At 46.4% G+C, this 20,983-nt stretch overlaps 1 long non-coding RNA gene across 1 annotated transcript in view; it reads right to left on the bottom strand.

Annotated features, from left to right (window-relative positions):
* Positions 1 to 253: 253 nt before the first annotated feature.
* LOC128329528 (uncharacterized) overlaps positions 254 to 20,983 on the bottom strand; it is a 119,583-nt gene continuing 98,853 nt past the window's right edge. The window contains exon 5 of the long non-coding RNA XR_008309691.1: positions 254 to 2,644. This is a non-coding gene — a long non-coding RNA (uncharacterized LOC128329528). The remainder of the gene's footprint in view (positions 2,645 to 20,983) is intronic.

The following is a 20,983-nucleotide window of genomic DNA, read 5'->3' as shown; positions in this document are numbered from 1 at the left end:
ACATAAAAGGAGTCATCTGAAATTCAACTTGCTCCCTCGGAGCTCTCCCAGGTCCTGAAAAACCGGCTGTGCTTTGTCTTGCTTTGCCTTCCAGACCCTGGGCACACCAGGACAAGACAATGTCCTGACACAGACACAAAGTCCAAAATCAATCTCTTAATTAGAAAGAGGTGTTTTAATTCAAATAATCCCAAAGTGCAACATGGAATACAAAAGGAATCCAGTGTAAAATATAGAAAGGGTGAAATACAGAAAATGGAATCCAAGCCCCAATCAATTTCAAATGGATTGGCAATGGATCCAAAAGCACAATTTCCCCCTTGATCCTTGCAGAGAAAACAGCTGAATGCACACAACTCAACTAGCTGTAGAAGGAGATGCCAGAAGCTAAGGTGGCAGGGAGTTGGGGGAGAGAGAAAGAACAAAATTAATCAGCAGAGCAGCAAATGCCTAGAGACATCGTCACCAATGATGCAGCATCATGACATCATCCCAATTACTACATAATCCCTGACTGGATGGGATCACCCATGTGACAAGGGTGGAATCACCATAACCTACTGCTGGTGTGTGTGAGAAAGGGGTGTGTGGAGAGAGAGAGAGAGAGAGAGAGAGAGAGAGAGAGAGAGAGAGAGAGATTATTCACCAGTTTAAGCATATATATCAGGAAGAAATGATCATCCAGCCTTCTTTCAGAGCCACAGTATTCATCAACCTAAATGCCTGCCATTTACTCCATCAAGAAAATCCATCACATTATATGGTGTGCTGTTGTTGCACTTTGGAATGACCATGGGATCTTAGCTTGACAATCTCTTCTCTTGCATCAGGTCACTATAAAGGAAGAGTTCCTTGGCAGAGAGGAAATTGAATATGACTCATCTTGCACTTTATATGCTGGTAGGGAAGAAACACACACACAGAATAAGTGAGTATGAGGAGACTTAGGCATTTTCCATCTTGCTTCAACTCTTGTACATCAGAAAAGTGGGAGATTTCCATGATCTAGAAACCATCACAACAGTACGGATGAGAAATGGGAAAAGAAAGTAATGGGGAAGGTCTGCAGTTAGAGTTTTTAAATCTGTTTTTAGTTAATCTTTATTGGTTTGCTTACATCTGTTTATTTTAAATTTTTATTTGGAACATTTCATATCCCCACTCTTCAGCTTGAAGGCTTTCAATAATTAAACAAACAAATATCGAACAAACAAAAAAATCAAAATAAACAGGGCAGACAAGTTATGAAAATGATAGCTAGGTGAAACAGCACAAAAACTTAAAAATCTAATAGGTCTGGGGAAATAAAAAGGACTTTGTGTGATTCTGAAAAGACCTCAGATGGTACCAATTGAGCCCCCGGGGGGGGGATTTCAGATGTAAGGGGCTGTGATGGGACATATATAGGAGCTGGTGAGTGACTGCGTGAGTGTGTGTGGGTTACCCTAGTAACCAGGCACGGAAGGTTCAGAGGGGGAGGAATCTATATACTTAATTCTCGTAGACTCATAGTGGGGATGCGTGGCAGAATTCACATACGTGGCGGAACTCTCGTGAGAGTTCTGCACACGTGGACAGCCAGCAGTTTGGGTGGGCGGGGGAAAGCAGTGAGGCCGGACCTCGCTGGCCTGGGCACAGAGGAGGCGTTAGGAGGCCAGCAGCCAATAGCCAAAGCCGCACTGGCCTGAGGAGGTGGACGGCAGGAGGAGGTGGTGGCTGGCTGGCTGGCTGGCTGGAGGTGGCTGCCGGAGGCGGGGTGGGGGAGAGTCAGGGAGAAGTCAGGGGAAACTAGGGGCATAAATGTTCTGTGCCCAGCCAGCTAGTTTAAAATAAAGGTGTTGAGTACCGAGAGCAGGGTAACAAGAATGTATATAGTGGCAGCGAAGGACAGTAAGAACTGAAATGAATTCCCAGAACCTGGAGACTAAATTGTCATAGAACAATAAAAACAAATCACCACCCTGGAATTGAGAGGGGCATCAGGGAGGGACCCCGACAGGGGCCATAACTGAAAAGGCCATACCTAAAGTGTCTACCTACCTCTTTACTCAGAGAAGGATGGAAATCAGAGAAAGGCCTCTGAAAATAATCAGAGGACATCTAGACAGGTTCATGTGGGAGAAGGGAGTCCTTAAGGGACCCAGGTCTCAAATGACTATGCAAGTCACAAATACTGTAGCAGTCGCGGCTAATGACAAATAATTTGTGTCATGGTTGGTTGGTTGGTTGGTTGGTTGGTTGGTTGGAAAATGTATACCCTACCTTTCTTCCAAAAGAAACTCAAGGTAGTTTACAAAAAACAAGAGAAAAATCCATCTCAGTATAACAATACAGCAGAACAAAAAACAGAAGAATGCTGGACAAAAAAATGGGGAGGACAAGCAACAGACATCACACAAATTCAGAGAAAGTTGCTCCTCAAGCTACCACAGATAGGGACAGATAAAATTCTACCCCCATCCCAAGCTATGACTTTTGTCTGTCAGGGAAAGAGCACATCTGTCCAGAACTAGCTAGATACTGATGCCGACATCAGACGAATCATCCTCGGCAACATCATATTTGTATTGAACTTCAGTGTATGGTTCTCATCTAGTCCATCCTTCATTTCAAGCACTGGCTCAGCATCTCCACACAGCTTCACCTGAATGTGATATGAAGTAGAAATATGTTAGGTGTCAGCAGAGTACTGAAGAAACCTCATTTAGTGTGTGTGGGTGTAGGTGTAGAGGAGGAGGAGAGCTGGCTTTGTGGTAGCAAGCATGAATTGTCCCCTTTGCTAAGCAGGGTCTGCCCTGCTTTGCATTTGAATGGGAGACTACATGTGAGAACACTGTAAGATAGTCCCCTTATTGGGAAGAGCATAGCTTCCAAGTTCCCTCTCTGGCAACTCCAAGATAGGGCTGAGAGAGACTCCTGCCTGTAACCTTGGAGAAGCCGCTGTCAGTCTGTGTAGACAATACTGAGCTAGATGGACCAATGGTCAGACTCAGTATATGGCAGCTTCCTATGTTCTTATACACACACAGCTATCCACAATATATGGTTGGCCTTGGTTACCAAACTAACTGTTTAGTTGTCTTCCCCCAACCCAGCTCCTAGTGCCTCTGTTGAACAGGGACCAAGGAAGTCCTTGCATGGGAAAGAGAGGAGATGTGGAGTTTGCTAGATGGGCCAATGTGTATCCAGGTTGCGGTGGGTCCATCTGCCACAAAGGGACTAAGGAAACTTCCATCCACCTTCTGTGAGAAAGGGAAACAGAGAAGTTCCCATCTCTCAGCTGAGGTGCTCCAGGCACCATGGCCCAACAGTGGAAGCCCAACACCAAGCCCCTTTCCAGTTCTCCACTTGAAAAAAGACCAGGGGCAGTATTGATACAGCATCTCAGTAACAAAACATCCCAGCAGCCACCCCTAGCTTCTTCCCAGACTTGAAGCTGGGAAAGGGATGAGGACCACCATGCAACTGCAGAACAATGATTTTCTCAGCGCCACCTGCTGGCCAGCTCTTGACATTTCATGAAGAACTTAGTGCTATTTATGGCAAATGATAGTTCTTCATGAAATGCAATAGCTGACCAGCAGGTGGCGCTGAGGAATTTATGCTAGACCTTGCTCTGCATATGGACACGGATCAAATTGCACAGGTTGAGATTCTGGAAGCACACTCGAGGGTGTTGAAGGAGAATGGAAAAGTGCTGCTCTAGAACTTCCTAAGTGCAGTCTGTTAATACTCGAAGGGGACAATAACCTAACCAGCATCTATGGAACTGCATCTAAATCCCAACACTCGAAAGATCTGGCATTTTTTAAAATGTGGAACTACTTTGAAACTGATTTGTGCAGTCTGTACTGTTGCTACTAATGAATCAGCCACACTGAACTTTTTCCCGGTAAATGCTAAAACTTGGCATTTGTAATGACCTCTCAGAAAACAGTCCTTTCCCCATTAGATTTTATTCTTAATGAGTAATGCGGACCATAGCAGATAAATAGTCTTAAGAGGTGATGATTGCACGATATCACTGCATGTTTCCAAAATCATAGTCCTATTTCAGCTGCCAGTCACCATGAGAAATCCTATCTATCCAGGTTTCCTCCACTTCACTTTTTGAGTCATTCATTTTTCCTCTGCAATTCATAAATCCTACCGCTCTGCTAAGCGTTTTTCCCCATGACACTTCAGCAAATGCCATTTTAAAAGTTTCTGCAGATATCAGTCGCATCTCTGAATTCCTTCTGTCAGCTGTCTCCGACCAAAAGGCATGGCTTTCTGAAAAGGAAGTTAATCGGTTGCTAAGACAAGTGGAAGTTGTGATGGTGGGGCGTGTATCTGGAGGGGAGAGGAAACCGGCTGACATGCTGTGTAAGGGTACGTCAGACCAGTAATGTTGTACATCAGCCCAGTACCGTTGTGCGTACCCGTTACACAAATTCCACTAATGACATTACATGCGCATACGCCCATTGTTTCCAATAGATTTACCCTTGAGTAATGACATCTGTGCAGTTTTTGCATTTGTGCACTTGTCATAACCACCACATTGCTGGGCTGATGTAGCCTTGCATGGCACATCAGCCAGTATGTTTAAGGCTGTACAGATTTTTAAGGAGGTCCACTTTCATGACAAAACAAAAATTGCTCCATGTATTGGCAGCAGATGGAGGTAGATGATGCCACATGGCTGCTTAAATTCATGTAAGAGCTTGGGCTGGTCCGGTTTCTTGATTTGGTTCCCTTGGAAAACAGGCTCCTCCATGCCATCTCACACAGTTTTGACCATCCGCTACCCACCAGCCATGTATGGTGGTCCTCCAGGAACTTGATTTGCCTCCTAGGACTGAAAAAGTAGATGCACTCAAGGATTTTGACAGGATTTTGCCTAGGACTGCAAAAGGTAGATGCTGTCAAGAATCTGGTGGGCCACCATATATGGATGATGGTCTGTGCTGTGTCAGGAGTTGCACAGACCTGGACTGTGCTAGGGGTCAATAGCAGCCCCCATCAACCCTGATTGGGCCTGGATTGGGCCAGCAGCATGCAGTGACTACCATTCCCGGCATGCAGTGCTACCCTTTGCCCAGGGCGAGGGGGCTCCTTTAAGGGAAATGAAGCCCTCTTGAGCCCCTGCACCATCTCGGAAGGTGCACACAGAGTGCTGGGAAGTGTAGCCCTTCCCAGTACTTTCCCCACAGAGGCGCTGTGCAGGTGGCTTGGGCAAAGGAAGGAGGATTGTGTGAGCTTAGGCTATGGGCTGTACTGGGGGGGGAGGGTGAGCAGCAATACTGGCAGTATGCTTCGTGGGCAAGAAGACCCTTTAACTAACTCTCTTGCCACCCCACTCCCGACACCCTGACACAGTAGCCAGGACCCCCACCCCTTTACTTGTAAAGGGAAATTCTCACCAGATTCCTCCTTACAAGTATTAGCTGCCGAACCACCGAACCAATTCAGTCAAATGGACTGGACCGGCTGATTGGTTCGACCGAACCGGTTTGGCAGCATGTGGGTCAGCTCGACTTTGATTCAAATTTGAGCCAAACCATGATCTTTGGTTTCTCACCCCCCTAAGCCCCCCACTTGAAAAACAGTGAAGGTCACCGAAGTAGGGGTTTCCAACCTTGGGTCCCCAGATGTTATTAAATTACAACTCCCATTGTGATTGAGGATGATGGGTTGTGGTCCAGCAACATCTGGGGACTCTCAAGGTTGAGAATCGGTCTTAGGAGGTGGAGTATTGACATTTTGTCTCTTTTTGTACTCCCAGGCTTTTTGGTGTCTTAGGCAAGTGACTGGAGCATCCTACCCAATCACCAGCCCTACACTGCCACCATGTGATGATCCCATAAATGGCTTGTATGTGTGTCTTAGGCTCAGAAGGATTTTCAAGCCAAATTATGAAGGTCATGACAATAGGTGTCATAATGGAAATCCATGTACAACCCTCAGTGTCTCGCTTTGAATGGCCTTCATCTGCACGAACGTCGCTAACTGAGCATTCCAATCAGCCAGAACCGCGCCAGCCATTGAGGAATCACGATCAAGGGGCTATTAGGCCAAACGGTATTGTCAGGATCCAGCAAATTATGCCGCTTCTTTCAGAGAACCGAGTCCCAAAAGCTTCCAAATATCAAAAGGGTTCAATATCTAACAGAACATGTATTTAAGGGAAATTGGCCCCTAAATTACCGTGCTATTGTCATTTGCTCTTCTCCAGTTCACAGAAAGGCTAAAGAGAATGCTATTTTTAAAATTCAGTGTGGAGGAGGTGGGGGAGAACAAGAAAGGAAACTTCCATAGGAGAAAAAGTTCAAGCTAAACTAACTGAAGGCCGCCCTTTTTACATCGTGTTTGAGTGGCTACCATGGACTGTAGTCTAGAGGATATGTAGCTTTTTACAAATGTGATGGGAATGAAACTGAATTGTTGTCAGGACCTGAATGAGGCCATAAGGCATCCAAATCTTGGCCTGCATGGTGTGAAGAATCTGGAAGAAGGGGGAAGTAAAAGTAGCAAGAATCAGCTGATTGGTGTATTACTGGTACTGTTTTGTTCCAGACCTCTAATAAAGTAAAAGTGTGCCATCAAGTCAGTGATGACTCCTGGCGACCACAGAGCCTGTGGTTGTCTTTGGTAGAATACAGGAGGGGTTTACCATTGCCATCTCCCTTGCAGTATGAGATGATGCCTTCCTATATTGCTGCACCTTCCTACAGTAGGTGTTTCCCATAGTCTGGGAAACATACCAGTGGGGATTCGAACCGGCAACCTCTGGCATGCTAGTCAAGTCATTTCCCCGCTGCACCATTATGTGGCTGGCAGACCTCCTCTAATACTGACTGGCACATAGAGCAAGGGTGCAACTGGGCAGTGAGAGAGTAGCCTAATATAATTTTCCAGCTAACAGCACCAGTGGGGCAGGGGAGAGAAAGTTTTTGGCAACCTCCCCTTCCCTAGGAAATCTTCTGTGCTCCCCAGAAATATGTCCCTGAGGGCTGTGCAAATCCTTAGGGACATCTTTCCAGGTGGCACAGTGGGCTTCCTGGGGAAGGAGAGAGTGTCAAAAATTGACACTTCTTCATTGCACTGGTGCTGTTAGTTGAGAAATGCTATTAGTCTGTTCTCTCACTGCACTGGTGCATTCGTATGCCAGTCACTTATGTCAATCCTGGCCAATCACAGGGCATCATACTGCCTGCCATTCACAAGCTCTGACATTGCACACTGTTGTCCCTTTCTCCACCTGAGTAAGATTCTGAGGTGTGAGGACACACAATTTCCACTAGCTCAGCAAGCTAGATTGCAGTCCCAGCCTTGAGGTTCAAGCCCCAGAGTCCCTGATAATTGTTTTCCTTTTGACATGGTAGGCTTCTTTTCATATAGAATCCTTGTCACCAACCTGGAAATAGCTTTTCTTTGTTGACACTATGTGGACAATTCCAATTGGAGAGCAAAACGGAGAATAAATAATGCCTCTTGTTGCACTTCTCATGATTACAAACCCCTGCTAAATAAAAGAGAAGCCCTCTTTAAAGTGGTGATTCTCTTATAGTTAGCAGAGGGAGAGCAACTGTCCCTATCCAACCCCAGCACAGCGTCCCTCCAGTGGCTGTTGCTGATATCTGCCTTATGTTTCTTTTGAGATTGTGAATTTGTGAGCCCTTTGGGGACAGGGAGCCATCCTTATTTATTATTTATCTCTCTATGTAAACTGATTTGAGAACATTTGCTGAAAAGCAGTAAAGGAGGAGGAGGGGGAGGGGGGAGGGAAATGATGATGATGATGATGATGATGGTAGTGGTGATGATGATGTCACAAATTGCTTCCAGCTTGCCCTCTATGCACCCACACTATTCCTTGGTTTTTGAGGATCAGCTCAAGCTGGGGAAGATGGAATGCCTGTCACCAGCCAAGATGCCCCATGATGTTGCCCATTGACAGCAAGTTGTACGTGAGCACAATTTGTGACATTGCACAACATCATTACTGATTACGTGCTATGCTTGGATCGGGGTCCTTGAACTGCCCCTGCTAAATATAAACTAATCACCACTTTACAAGGGGCCTCTCTTTCAGGACAGATTCCAGAAAGTGGGGTCTGTCCCTCGTAATCAGGGGCTCCCTTTGGACTAGGCTTCAGGGCTGAAGTCTGGGCCTCCACACCAGGGCCGCCCCAAACATGTCCCACCGAGGCCCAGGGTGGCTGCTCCAAGTGTGCAGTGCTGAGGGCGGCTGTGGCCAGCCCAGGGGCCCCTCATGGCCTGCCCAACCACCGATCTCCTGTCATACGTGGTGGCGAGGCTGAGGGCCAGTCCATGGATGCCGGCTTCTGCAGGCGATCTGCTTCCCCGCTCCTGCACAGTGTGACTCACGAGCATCCCGAGCACATGACATCACATGCTCACAATGCTCACAAGTTGCACTGCGCAGGCACGGGGAAGTGGCTCATCTGCTCCAGGCCAGGCCAGGCTCAGGCCCACTTCTTTAGCTGCCGGTGCCGCAGGTGCAGGCAGCCATGGCCCATGTCCACAGCCACCCTCAGCATCGTGTACTCTACTGTCCAGAGCAGGCTGGCAGTGCGGCCACCCTAGCCCCCGGAGGGACAGTTTGCCTCCCCTCCCCAGACGCAGCCCGGGCCCAATGCAGTGCATCTTTAAGTGGCAGGACACAAAATGGGGTATGTGCAGGTCAGTGGGGAGTATCTTATTCAGAATTATTCAGAATACAACAAAAAGAGTTTCCAGCTTTCCCTGAGCATGTTCTCGAAGAAATAACAAGAAATAGTGCCTTGCAGCTTATCTTGCAGCAGCAGGGATGGCCGGGGTAGGAACATAGGAAGCTGCCATATACTGAGTCAGACCCTTGGTCCATCTCGCTCAGTATTGTCTACACAGACTGGCAGCAGCTTCTCCAAGATTGCAGGCAGGAATCTCTCTCAGCCCTATCTTGGAGATGCTGCCAGGGAGGGAACTTGGAGCCTAGATGCTCTTCCCAGAGTGGCTCCATCCCCTGAGGGGAATATTTTACAGTGCCCACACTTCTAGTCTCCCTTTCATATGCAACCAGGGCAGACCCTGCTTAGCTCTGGGGACAAGTCATGCTTGCTGCTGCAAGACCAGCTCTCTTCCTGGGGCAAAAGGCCATTAGGTCCTGGCTCCAAAATTACCTAGGTGCCCCTCTGCTAGTAAACAGGGATAGTGGGTGTCTATGTGGAATGATAGCTTCAGGGTGTCACAGAACCGCCCTCTGTTTTCTATGGGGCCATAGATCATCTCTTCGCCAAAGCAGAAGCACTATAAGGAAGTCTTCCATTCAGGCGACCGATTGCTGTGGAGCCTTATCTCTCAGCCTCAAAAGACAAGTCCAGTCACGACTGGCAGCTTTCCTTTCCCCCACCCCCACTCCCCCCCACCCCCGCCCTCATCTGTGTATGCATTTCAGCGTAGGAAAAGTTCAGATGCCCTGGTGCTTCAAATATTTCCCTTCAAAGGCATTAAGAAGAGAATAGGAAATAAATTTCAAGCGATTACAAAGACATCGGCAGCCAATGCATGTTTATGAAGCTTACTTTTATTCTAGCCAGCATATTCAATGACATCTGATTAAGCTGTCCTATTAATAATACTATGGAGGGGGGGCACACAAAGCTTCCTTCAGTCTGTGTAGTACAGATAAATCATTTTCGTAGGAGATTGTTATCGTGAGATGCTCTGCACCAAGAACAGCTTGCTAGAAGGTCTGGGTCAGAGGAATGCGTTGCTAAAGCAAAGCTAATTTAGAGCACGGCACGGGACTGGATCGGGGTTAGGGAGCATATGCTCCGTGCTTTTAAGAGACATAGGAGAGTTGGGGAAACTGCCTTATACGGAGTCAGACCACTGGTCCATAGAGTTCAGCATTGTCTGCACAGACTGGCAGCAGCTTCTCCAAGGTTTCAGGCAGGAGTCTCTCTCAGTCCTATTTTATTTTATTTTATTTTATTTTATTTTATTTATACCCCACCCAGACTTATGTCTCTGGGTGGCTAACAACAATTAAAACACATAAAAAGTTAAAACAAACATATAACACATATAAAAGTTAAAACAATACAGTAATTTAAAAACCATACAATTAACAAACAGTATTTTTTAATCAAAAACCTGAGAAGGCTTGGGTTAAAAAAAGCATTTTCAAATCTTTTTTTTTTTTTTAAATAGCCAGAGAAGGGGAGGATCGTAACTCAGCAGGGATCGCATTCCACAATCTCGGGGCAGCAGCCGAGAAAACCCGTCTCTGTGTGACCACCAAACGGATTGGCGCCAACTGGAGATGGACCTCCTCAGATGACCTCAATGGGCAGTGGGGCTCATAGCGAAGAAGATGCTCTCTTAAATACCCAGGGCCTAAGCCGTTTAGGGCTTTATAGTTATAACTAGCACTTTGTATTTTACCCGGAAACCTATCGGCAGCCAGTGTAACTCCATCAGCAAAGGAGTAATGTGGTCTCTCCGAGATGACCCAGAGACCAACCTGGCTGCCGCATTCTGAACCAACTGAAGTTTCCGGACTACGTACAAAGGCAGCCCCACGTAGAGCGCATTACAGAAGTCAAGTCTGGAGGTTACCAACAGATGTACCACTGTTTTGAGGTCATTGATCTCGAGAAACAGATGCAGCTGGCATATCAGCCGAAGCTGATAGAAAGCACCCCTGGCCACCGCCTCAACCTGAGAAACCAAAGAGAGGTGTGGATCCAGGAGTACTCCCAGACTGCAAACCTGTTCCTTTTGGGGAAGTGTGACCCCATCCCGAACAGGTAGATCAAAATCGTCTCTGGAATTCTGACCCCACACAATAAGTACCTCCGTCTTATCTGGATTCAGCTTCAGTTTATTCTCCCTCATGCAGCCCATTACTGTTTCCAGGCAGGCATTTAGGGAGGATATGCCATCACCTGAAGAGGTTGACATGGAGAAGTAGATCTGGGTGTCATCAGCGTACTGATAACACCCAGCTCCAAATCCCCTGATGATCTCTCCCAGCAGTTTCATGTAGATGTTAAAAAGCATTGGAGAGAGTATGGAGCCTTGAGGGACACCATACTTAAGATCAGATTTTGAAGAGCAACAATCTCCAATCGACACCATCTCGAACCTGTCCGAGAGGTAGGAGCAGAACCACTGTAAAACAGTGCCTCCCACCCCCAACACCCTCAGACGTTCCAGAAGGATACTATGGTCGATAGTATCGAAAGCCGCTGAGAGGTCCAAAAGGACCAACAGAGTCACACTTCCTCTGTCAAATGCCAATTGGAGATCATCCATCAGGCCGACCAAGGCAGTCTCCACCCCATAGCCCACCCGAAAACCAGTTTGAAATGGGTCTAGATAATAAGTTTCCTCCAAGACCGTCTGGAACTGAGAGGCCACCACCCTCTCAATTACCTTGCCCAGCCACGGGAGGTTGAAGACAGGCCTATAATTGCTCAACTCTGAGGGATCTAGTGCATGCTTCTTTAGAAGAGGTCTAATAATTGCCTCCTTAAGACAAGGAGGCATCCTACCCTCCCTCAGAGAGGCAGGATGATTTTGTTGATGCCAGAGAGGGTACCTGGAACCTTCTGCATGCAAGCATGCAGGTGCTCTTCCCAGAGCGGCCCCATCCTCTAAGGGGAAATATCTTACAGTGCTCACACTATTGTTATTAAGGGTGTGTTTTTTCTCTGAGTGCTAGGGTAAATTCATAAAGAGCCAACGTGGCATAAAGATTTGAATGTTGGACTAGGACTGGGTGGGACCTGGGTTAAGAATATAAGAACACAAGAACAGCCCTGCTTGATCAGACCCAAGGCCCATCTAGTCCAGCATCCTGTTTCACACAGTGGCGCACCGGATGCTGCTGGAAGCCTACAGGCAGGAGTTGAGGGCATGCCCTCTCTCCTGTTATTACTCCCCTTCAACTGGTATTCAGAGGCATCCTGCCTTTGAGGCTGGAGGTGGCCTATAGCCCTCCAGCTAGTAGCTGGTGATAGACCTCTCCTCCATGAAGTTATCCAAACCCCTCTTAAAGCCATCCAGGTTGTTGGCTGTCACCACATCTTGTGGCAGAGAATTCCACAAGTTGATTATGCATTGTGTGAAAAAGTTCTTTCATTTGTTGGTCCTCAATTGGCTGGCAATCAATTTCATGGGATGACGCCTGGTTCTAGTGTTATGTGAGAGGGAGAAGAATTTCTCTCTATCCACTTTCTCCATGCCATGCATGATTTTACAGACCTCTATCATGTCTCCCCATCTTTTTTCTAAACTAAAAAGCTCCAGGGGTTGTAGCCTTGCCTCATAAGAAAGGTGCTCTAAGCCCCTGACCATCTTGGTTGCCCTCTCCAGCCATGAAGTTCATTGATTGACCCTGAGCCTGTCACCTATCCGCCTAACCAAAGCCCATAGCATGATGAACATGACAAACATTTATATACTGCTTTTCAACAAAAGTTCCCAAAGCAGTTTACAAATAAATAAATAAATAAATAAATAAATAAATAAATAAATAAATAAATAAATAAATAACATGGCTCCCTGCCTCCAAAGTGCTCACACTCTTAAAAAAGAAACATAAGATAGACACCAGTGACAGCCACTGGAGGGATCCTGTGCTGGGGATGGTTAGGGCCAGTTGCCCCTGCTAAATAAAGATAAAAGCCTGCTTTCTCAGGCTTCTAACAGAAGATTTTTTAAAAATTAAAGTGTTTTTTCCTGTCATCTGGTTTTATTAGTTTTGTGGATTTTCACTGTTTTATACTTTTGAAGCATGTGTTGTGGTTTTTTTGTTTTTTTTTTAAACTGTACACTGCTTAGAGATATTTATATCAAGAGGTATAGAAATGTGATAAACAAACAAACATATAAATAGGAACATAGGAAGCTGCCATATACTAAGTTAGACCATTGGGCTATCTAGCTCAGTATTGTCTACACGGACTGGCAGCAGCTTCACCAAGGTTTCAGGCAAGAATCTCTCTCAGCCCTATCTTGGAGAAGCCAGGGAGCGAACTTGGAAGTGGCTTCATCCCCTAAGGGGATGAAGCATCTTACAATACTCACACATGAAGTCTCCCATTCAAATGCAACCAGGGTAGACCCTGCTTAACTAAGGGGACAAGTCATGCTTGCTACCCCAAGACCAGCTTTCCTCCACTGAGACCTCTGAGACCAGCTCTCCTCCACACACACACCCCTGAGCTGCCACTGTCCATTTCTTGCCACAACACTATCTCACTAAATAATCACCATGTTTAAAAGGTGCCTCTTTGCTCAGGGGGATTATTTTTATCTTATTATTTAGCTTTCTTCCAAGAATAAAGCTAACTAGGCAAACGTTAGCCCTATTCAAACACTTGGGAGGGGGAGCTTCTCAACACATTTACAGTAGGGATGTGCACAAAATGGATTTTACATTTCATTTTGAGCATGAAGCAAAATGCAAAATGCTCAAAACGTTTCCTCCAAACAGCAGCCAAGCCAGCAGTTTTGACGAAACAAACATGAAACATTTTGGAGTGTTTTGAGTGTTTTAGGGAACAATGGGGAACTTGAAATGCCCCATTGTTCTCCACAGGTGGCTCCAAGGGACACCAAAGTGGGTTGTGTGGTAGGGCATGATGGGTAACAAATAGTTAAAAGTTTAACAAATACTTAACCTTTTCCCAAAACCCTCTTAGGATCCAATGGGGGTTTGGGGGAAAGGTTAAAAATTACTTTAAAATTGCCTACTTGCCCATTTCTTTTGTGGCTTGGGTGGTAGGTAGCACCCATCATGCTATGCCACCCAAACCACTTTGGGGTTCCTAGGAGTTACCCATGGGGAACAATGGGGTGTTTCAAGTTCCCCATTGTTCCCTAGGGCCAAAACAAGCTGCAACCACAGAGTGTACACAAGTCTTGCATTGCAATTTGAAATGCCTTTTGCATCCCTGCATTGCAAAACTCTGCAGATTAGAAGCACACAGTTAAAGGAATCTGTTGTTCCCAACACAGAACAAGACACATTTTTTTCAAACACAGTCCAAAAATGGCCAAAAAAGAGTAACTGACCCAGAATCCACTGCCTGCCACAGTACCTGTGCTGCATAAACATCATTGGCACAAGTTGCTCCCTCACCCACAATTATGACTCCTTATTTCAACACTGCCACAGCAGCACCCTTAGCAGCCAGCAAGCATAGCCATAAGCTCAACAAGAACATCTTCAGCCACATTTTGACTGAGTACACCTTGCAATGCAGACCAGAGTGGTGAGTGAAGCACAAGTTAGTCTCAAGGCCAGACATGGAGCTCATCTCACAAATCTCTCTCTCTCTCTCTCTCTCTCTCTCTCTCTCTCTCTCTCTCACACACACACACACACACACACACACACACACACACACACACACACACCCTGAGTTGCCACTGTCCATTTCTTGCCACAACACTATCTCACAAAGAAACCAAACCACAACTCAAGGAAGGATGGAAGGCAGGCAGGCAGGCAGGCTCCCAAGTTCTACCTTTGTCAATCTGAGATCCAGCAAAACCAGATAGTTATAGCCGCAATAGCAGAGGAAGCAAATTATACTCAGTGCTCAGAAAAGAAAACCACAAAATCAAACCTTCCTTGATTCCTTCCTTCTTCCTCTCCTGATGCATACTCTTCAAGGGTTAGGGTGAAACAATACAGTGAAACAGTGAAACAATACAAACATTCAGTAAGTCAGGGGTTCCCAACCTGCAGTACTCTAGATGTTGCTGAACTGCAACTCCCATCATTGCCAGCTATAATTTATTGTGCCTGGAGATGATGGGAGTTGTAGTTCAGCAACATCTGAAGTACCACAAGTTGGAGACCCCTTCAGTAAGTAATATTTTTTCAGCTTTTTATTTTGCTGCATTGAATGCACTAGGGTAAAAGTGGATATAAAAATTAAAGAATATTCTGCATAGCCATAGTGACGATCCCTTTAGTACAGCTAAACATATATACTTTCTGCCACTAAATGTATATATTTTCTGCAGTTCAATTATCTGGTGGCAACTCCATTGTCAGCGGTATGTGCCTGTTCTGCACTTTGCATCATGCTTCTTGGAAATTCATGATTCAAAATCATTTATGACACAATAGTGGGTTTTTTAATCAAATGATACAGCAGTGGTCGTATCTCTAAGTGGAGGTACATGCTGATAGCTTGTCTTGCATCAGGACTGTAGGAAGATTGTGCAGAAGCTCCTTCTGCAGATGATTGCCTAGATGCGCCTGCTTCTGTGCATATGAATCTTGAAGATAATAACTAGCTCGTCACTGGAGAGTCAATATAAGGGTGTCCACATGCTTTTCACCATGATACACAATCTGGTCTGTGTATTTGTGTGTGTGCAGTTTTGCGTTTGCTCCTTCTCTGTTTCATACTGAGCTCCTCTCTGCAATCCTACTGCATCTTTGGCGTTCATATACCTCTGATACTGACAAAGGCATTGACAGATTTCTTTAGCCCTATTCAGACATGATGATAAACACTCATACAAGGGTGCAAAGCTACAGATCTGTACACAGGTACAGGGATTCACACAATGAGGCTGTCCTTACGATCAGCCGAAACCGGGTTAAGAAAGCCAAGCCAGGTCTTGGCTTATGGTAAGAACAGCCAGGAGCAGTGTGGCTCCCAGCAGTGGCATGGTGGCAAACCTCCCAGGCCAGCCTCTTAAATGGGGTGAAGGGAATGAACCCTCCCTTACCCCCATGCTTTTGATCTTCTGCCAGCACCAGCTGCTTGTAGCCGGGGCCGGCGGACTGCAGGACTCTTGCCTGTTGCTGGAGGGATACCCACAATGCACTGCACACTCACACGGTACATTGTGGGAGTTCCAGAAGCCAGGATGACACATCCTGGCCCCCGACCCTCTGCACGGCCAGAAGGAGCAGCTGCACGTCTGGGCATGTGATCTCTGTGCCCAGACCCAGACCAATGATGGTCTGCGAGGTGGTAAGCTTTTCAAGCCTTCCTCCCCGCACACCCTCTATCCCTTTCTCACTGATCACGTGAAAGGTCTCATAATGTTGAAAGTAGGTACAGCAGTACACTTCCTGTCTGCTCCTTGAATTTAAAGGGCCTGTGCCCAGGAACACTTTTAAAATGAACACAGATACAGTCATTTACACAAAAACATGGAGGAGCGTACGGACAGCTGCACATTCGTACAACATGATGTCTGAATAGGGCTTTTATAGAAGCAAACGGTGCTGGCTAGAACCTCTCTTTGGACCCTGGAGAGCATCCGCGTCAATATCAGTCAATACCACCAAACCTGTTGAAATTTGGCTGATGCCACCGAAGGAGCACTGGAACTTCAGCTTTTGAATCTGTCGGGATTCTGTCTGTTAGACCATTAGAACGGCCTCCTTCCAGATTTAAATCAGAGAATTTGTGATTGTATGTTATAAAAAATGGCACTGGGCATACAAGACTCATTCCACAATGCATGTTGGGGGACAGTGTGGGAATTGCAGACTTTCTCAGCCTCAATTAGCATTCACATTACTTCTAAAAACTGCGGGGGAGAGAAAGAGGGTGAATTTATGGCAGTGAGTAAATGAAGAGGGGGAACGGATTGCATCTCTGGTTAACTGATGACTCTCCCTGGCATGATTATGGAACATAGGAACTTAGGAAGCTGCCTTATACTGAGTGGACCATTTAGCTCAGCATTGCCTACACTGGCTGGCAGCAGTTCTCCAAGGCTGGCAGAAGTCTCTCCCAGCCCTGCCGGGAGATGCCAAGGAGTGAAACTGGGACCTCAAATGCTCTTCCACGGATCTAAGTAAGGTGGAATATCTTTCTCACAGCACTCACATGTAGTCTCCCATGCAAATGCAAACCAGGGCAGGCCCTGCTTAGCAAGGGGTGACTCATGCTCGCTGCCACAAGACCAGCTCTCCATGCCAGCTACCTAAGCCCTTTTCCAGCAAAGGGTTTTTTAACAAAGAAAAGGTAACAATATTCCCAGTGCAGAGAAGATAAAGTACATCCTGGACAAAGTGGGAAATGCCTTCTCTTCAAAGAACAAGATGCTCTTGTCAAGGGGGTGACTAATTAAGCTTGCAGGAGTTATGCATTGCATCAGCACAGCTGCATGTTCCCTCCTGAGAGACGTCTCCTAGAACTGCTACTTCAAATCCCACTTCCCTTCCATATGAGTTATGAGGGCATTGCTCAACAGATGTGCATACGGTTCCAGAGATTACTCTGGGTGACCCAAGGGGTTGTCACGTCTAGGGCCATGCTGATATTGCTTCTAATATTTATTCAGTAATATTATTCAGAATAGTTGACGCATGAGAGCCCAGGTTTTAGACCTTTACCATGTTTCATGTGGTTGACATCACCAATGTGCATCACTTACAACCAGGCAAGGTAGGGATTTCTGCTGATCCAGCTTTAAAGGTAACAGGCACAAGGTTTTCTAGATCTGGATGGGCATTAGATACCTTGGGAGCTACGGATAGCTCACAGACTTACCCAAAGTAGCTCTCCAGGTGTTTGTGCTTTCTCCCTACCCTTTAAGCCAATACTTCGAATCGAATTGGCTGGCTGAACGGGGGCACGACTATCGTATTTTTAATCTCTCTCTTTGAGAGATCAGTGCCACTGTTACTTTCTGTCAGACAAAATTCCCTCCAGTTTCTTCTCCCACAAAGCAGCTTTTCTTGTTCCTCTCCTCTCCTTCCCACAGGAAAGTTTCCCCATAATTCAGAGGGCTAATGTTAGGAAGGTGCTGAAAGGCATCATCTCATATTGTGCGGGAGAAGGCAATGGTAAACCACTCCTGTATTCTACCAAGAAAACCACATGGCTCTGCGGTCGTCAGGCGTCAACACCGACTCGACGGCACAACCCTTCCTTTCCAATGCTCAAATCCCTTATTATTAAGCATTATGTCAATGTTTGCCCAGGCTGCTCTTTTGTGACTGGCTGCACATCCACAAGCTGCTGTATTGTGCAGGTAGTTCCAAAGCTCTCCCCATAGACACAAAAAAGGGGTGGCCAGAGGCCTTCAGTCTGGGCACCCATGTTTTAGATCTTGATTGCGCAAAACACCATTTGGTATAAAGCAGTGGTCTTCACTTTTTTTCAAGCAGGGGCCACTTTGGGGAGGGGAAAAAAACCTTCAATGTGAAAGCCATTTCCCTCTGTCCTGACCTCTGCAGAGCAGAGGTGCACCTAGGTAATTTTGGAGCCTGGACCTAAAGGCCTTGGGAGGCTCCGTTCCCCTGCAAATTAGGCATCATTGTGCTCAGCCGGGAGACCACACCATCCGACAGACTAATTTGGGGGGACCCAGGGGCTGCAGAGGCCCTGGACTTCAGCCCCGAAGTCCAGGGGTAAGAGCACCTCTGCTGCAGAGTACTGCACTTTCCTGAGTGCTGGGAGAAGCCTCTCTTTTAAGCGCTTGATGGGGAAAATATTGGGAAGGGCTACACTTCCCAGCACTCCATGCACGCCTTCCAAAATGGTGCAGGGACTCGAGAGTGCTCCTTTTCCCTTAAAGGAGCTCCAGCCTGCAGCACAGGGCAAGCACAGTACCGCATGGTGAGGACAAGCACCTCTGTATGGTGCCAAGGGGACTGTGCAGAGCATTCAGCTTTGGCCAACGCTTCACACAGGCCCAATAAGCCATGAGTCAGGGAGCTACATATAGGTTTGATGGGGACGGCCACTCCCCCTGGGCCTTATGATGAAGGACACTGGTCTAAAGCCTATTTCCAAGGTTGGTAAAAAGCTTTGCATGGCAGGGACCTCATTCCAAGCAGACTGATAGCATCGGTACCAGCTTAGGAATCAGAGGAAGCCTCCTCCACTGAACGTGGAAAAAAGCAGACAGGTGCGTGCGTGAGCACACACACACACACACACACACACACACACACACACACAGAGAGAACTGTAAACTTTTGCATAAAGAGAGAAGAGAAGAGAAGAGAAGAGAAAGCATGCATTATGGCTAGCATGTCCTCCTCTGCTTGCTATACCATCTCCATTGTGGGAATGGGCTATAAGAGTCAGGAAGTACCTGGTACATGTCTCACCTCAGGCTTTGTCTCTTTGTTTGCTGGCTGGTTGGTTTGACCCCTGCTAACTGAGCAAAGAGGCACCTTTTTAACGTGGCAATTCTCTTTATTGAGCGGGGGGAGAGTAACTGGCCCTATCCACCCCCAGCACAGCACCTCCAGTGACCGTTGCTGGTGTCTATCTGATGTTTCTTTTTAGATTGTGAGCCCTATGGGGACAGGGAGCCATCTTATTTATTTGTCTGCCGGTCTGTCTGTTTGTTTATTATTTCTCTATGTAAAATGCTTTGGAAACTTTTGTTGAAAGTTTGTTGAAACTTTTGTTGAAAGTAAATATTTGTTTGTTTGAGAAAAATGTATCCCAAGGTGGTTTACAAAAATTAAAATACAACAAATCTCCATAAAGAGCACATTTAAAACATTAAAATCAGTTAAAACCACACACACACCAAAAATCCCACCATAAAAAGACAAAGAAGCAGGAGAGCTGAGAGACCTGGCAGCCCCTAAGGGATAAAAGCCTGAACAAATAAAAATAATCTTTAGTTGTTTTTTAAAAGCAGCCACAGATGTCAAAGAGCAGACATTAACTGGGAGAGAATTCCAGAGCCTGAGGGCAACAACAGAGAAGGCCCTGTCCCATATGCACAAAAATTTAGCCTCTCTCAATGTCAGCGTGCAGAACAAAGACCCCTCTGATGACCTTGTTGAGTGGGCAGAAACCATTGGGTGTAGTGGTCCTTCAGGTATCCAGGGCCCAAACTCTTATGGGCTTTAAAGGTAATAACCAGCACCCTGAATTGGATCTGGAAACAAATTGGCAGCCAGTGCAGCTCTCTCAAAAAAGGTGTGATATGCTCCAAGCAAGCAATTCCAGACAGAACCCTGGCAGTTGCTTTCGGCACCAACTGAAGTTTCCGGATATTCTTCAAGGGCAGCCCCACATAGATCGCAGTCCAGTAATCCAACTGCAGTATGACTAAAGCATGGCCAAATGATGCCATAGGTGGCAGGCCATTACCTCTCCGTTTCAGGGTGAAGGATACCAAACCAATGAGGAAATCAAGAGCCTAACTTGTTGCCTTTGCTTCCCTGCATGCATCTCACACTGTCCTCTGAATCAGGTAGCTCAGCCACATGAATGCCTGTGAACACATAGGGAAATCACTCTATAAATACAGAGTTTTATTATTACTCAGCCAGAGATGCACACGTCCCCCCTCCCACCCTGAACTGTTCATTCTGTTTCTAGGAGGCAGATAATAAAATTAATTAAAGTAGGTTTTACTGCACATTTGGGAAAGTGATGGGCTCTCATAGCGCTGGATCAGCAGTCTGTGGTTTCATATTTGCATAGGATTAATAAAGGAAAACAAGATAATTTATATAACAGCCCAGGCAGACGAGATGTCTATAATTGATGGGATTGTCTGCCTAACGGAGCTGCAGCCGATTTCCTTACTGGCCTGACAATGCTTTTGGATTTCACCGAATATTCAAAGGCTGCTGATGCAAAAACACCAAGAATGCTAGAGAGATTTGATGGGTAATGTTAACTCCCCACTGACTTGCAGAACAAAGAGAGGATGAGGACACTCAGTAGGGGATGGGGCCATAGCTCACTGGTAGAGCATCTGTTTTGCATGCAGAAGGTCCCAGGTTCAATCCCTGGCGGCATCTCCACATAAGGCTAGGAAAGACTCCTGCCTGAAGCTTCGGAGAGCCACTGCCAGTTAGTGTAGACCAGGACTGCTCAGCTTTGGCCATCCAGCTGTTTTGGGACTACAGCTCCCATAATCCCCAACCACAGTGGCCAGTCATCAGGGGTTATGGGAGTTGTAGGCTAATGTCTACAGGAGGGCTGAAGCTGAGCAGCCCGGGTGTAGACAATATTGAGCGGGA

Source organism: Hemicordylus capensis, chromosome 6 (assembly GCF_027244095.1).
Source record: "Hemicordylus capensis ecotype Gifberg chromosome 6, rHemCap1.1.pri, whole genome shotgun sequence".
In the NCBI taxonomy this organism is placed as follows: domain Eukaryota; kingdom Metazoa; phylum Chordata; class Lepidosauria; order Squamata; family Cordylidae; genus Hemicordylus; species Hemicordylus capensis.
Note: the sequence above shows the minus strand (reverse complement) of the source record. Positions and strands in the feature narration are given on the sequence as shown.